Source organism: Macrobrachium nipponense, chromosome 40, assembly GCF_015104395.2.
Source record: "Macrobrachium nipponense isolate FS-2020 chromosome 40, ASM1510439v2, whole genome shotgun sequence".
Taxonomy (NCBI): domain Eukaryota; kingdom Metazoa; phylum Arthropoda; class Malacostraca; order Decapoda; family Palaemonidae; genus Macrobrachium; species Macrobrachium nipponense.
In genome coordinates this window covers 36923867-36926366 of record NC_061101.1, presented here as the reverse complement: position 1 = coordinate 36926366, position 2500 = coordinate 36923867, and the positions used below count along the sequence as shown (strand labels likewise).

At 34.7% G+C, this 2500-nt stretch overlaps 1 pseudogene; it reads left to right on the top strand.

The window, feature by feature from the left end:
- The window catches only part of LOC135212087 (NAD(P) transhydrogenase, mitochondrial-like), a 76335-nt pseudogene that overhangs the window by 4492 nt on the left and 69343 nt on the right, over positions 1–2500 (top strand).

Here is a 2500-nt window from a genome sequence, read left to right as displayed (position 1 = left end):
TGCCAAACCATCCTAGGGCAGTTACTGTGAAACAACTATATACTTATATATGTTGATATTTATTTTACCTTGAGCATTGTTTTAAGTTTTTGTAACTTTTATTTTTTTTTTCTGAAGGGGGGGGGAGATTGTACTCTCGGAAAGCTTAAATAAAAACTTAAATTTTTCCCAAATTTCAGTGGGTTAGGGAGCAAATGGCTCACAGAATGAAATACAAGTTCAAAGATGCTTTCTGAGGTAAAAGTAGTTCTGAGTCAATAGAAAGTGGAAGATAGGAGGTAGGCAGAAGTGCCTGGAGTGAATACATGTGATCCACAAGTGGACAGTGCTACTGGAAGTTTGAGAATTTTAGTGGAAGTTTGTTTGAGGGCCATAAGCAGGGCAGTGAAGAGATTGCAAAATAGAAAACCGGTAACAATTGATGGGATCACAAGTGAGGTAATGTGGTACATGTGTTTGAATGGCTGACCAGGATTTGTAAGGAATATCTGGATAAATTAAAGGTTTCAAAGGAATGAAAGAAATTATTAACCCATTGTATGCGGGATTGCATCATAGGATACAGTTATATAATTCCTGAAGTCATTTCCAGTCATTATCAATTTTACATCGGCTTTTCTTAGATAATGATAATGAAAATAAGTCTCTGTGCATCAGTTAACTCAAGTTTATTTCGGTCAGCAACGTTATTAGTTTTGTTCTTAATGGTTGTATATCGGTGCTTAGGATCATTTTGGATATTTTCATTAATATGAAGGGAAATATATATTGAAAGGGCCATTCAAAAATTATGTGACGCCCTGTGGGGAGGGTGGTATGGTGAAGTGTTGTGAATGTGAAATTGAGGGGAAGAAGTTGTGAAGTCATTAGTTACATAACATTTTCAGATTTTTCCCGGTTTCATTTGGAAAGACTTAAATGCAGAACAAAAGAGAGATAGTAAAGGTTCTGCAATAGACTTTTATTAGATTTTAGTAAAGCTATAAAGAATTTTTTCTCCTATAATTATGTGTTTAAATAATATCACAAACTCAACCCATGTGTTTACTTCAACATTTTCTACTATGTGTATTTCATGACAGAATATAACTCACAAAAAAATATCACAGTAAATCCTCTTCTAAACTTAGGCATAGTCTACTTTGTTTATTATGATAAACTTAAAGAATAATATCTCAAACTAAAAACTGGCATCTTAGGAAATTAAGTTGATATCATAAGAGAACATTTTCATTTAGAATTTGTGATTTTTCAATATCATCACATAAAATTACTAAGAATAACCAAAATGTAATAATTTCCAGGTATTAGGATATGCTTTAATATATTGCATTAAGTAAAAAAGAAAACGTACTAATTCAGCGATGGGGGCTACTAGCTGATGTTACATTATTTTCTAGGGGGTCACTTGGACATATGTTATGAGGCCTGACAAGGGTGACCGAGGGAGGTAAAACAATTAGCAAAAAAAGTTTTTACATAATTTTCAAGTGGCCCTAAAGATATAGCAAAAAGGTTATCAAAAGCTCTTAAATATATAATTTTTTAAAGTGGTTTAGTTAAGTCATTTGACTTAAGCTGCAGTTTGAAGAACCAAACCAATGCAATGTGAGACATACCTGTCAACATAACCTACACTAGGCTAGGTTTATTATAGGCTTTTAATATTGAGTCAGAAAGATGAAGAGGTACTGATAGGGGAAATGTACTTCTATCCTTGAAGATTTAAGCATATGGATAAACTGTAAGAGTCTAGAAATGGGACTCATTGTTTTCATCAAACTGATTTATACTAATAAACCCAAGAATTTTAGTATTCAAATTTACCTTTACAATTAAGAATCAAGCTGTAGGCTACTGTTGATATGAACCATTTCTGTCACTGTGAGTGACAGAGAAAATACATTACGTACATATTCATTTAATGGCTTTGAATGTAAAAGAATTTTATTTTAAGGTTTTAAACTTAAGTTTTTGTTTTTGTTTTAGAGATGGCGTCACTTCTGCGCTTCTCGCTGACAACTTTAGAATCAGCTGGGAGTGGCAGAGGGCGGATGGTATGTGCTCTCCGAGGTTTGCGCACACATGCACGCCTTTGTGAGGCTGCAAAGCCTGCTGAACCCATCCCTGGTATCCCCTATAAAAATATTACCATTGGTGTACCAAAAGAAATCTGGCAAAATGAGAGAAGGTAAGGCTCTGCATTAGTGACAGTGATAGTAGCAACTAAATCTGAAACTGAATGTTGTATTGTTGACATAATGATTTGTATCAGATCAGTGAAATGCTACAGTTTAACACATTGAAGCTTGAAATCTTGAATCTTTGTCTGGTAAAGTAGACTCTGTGATTTCCTCATAACCTTAGTACACTCTTAAGTACTAACTAGGCAAATGTGTATTCGCTTAGGGTGGCGCTAGCTCCAGCAGCGGTAACAGCCCTTACCAAGAAGGGCTTTAATGTTGTCATTGAGTCAGGAGCAGGTGTTGAGGCCAAGTTT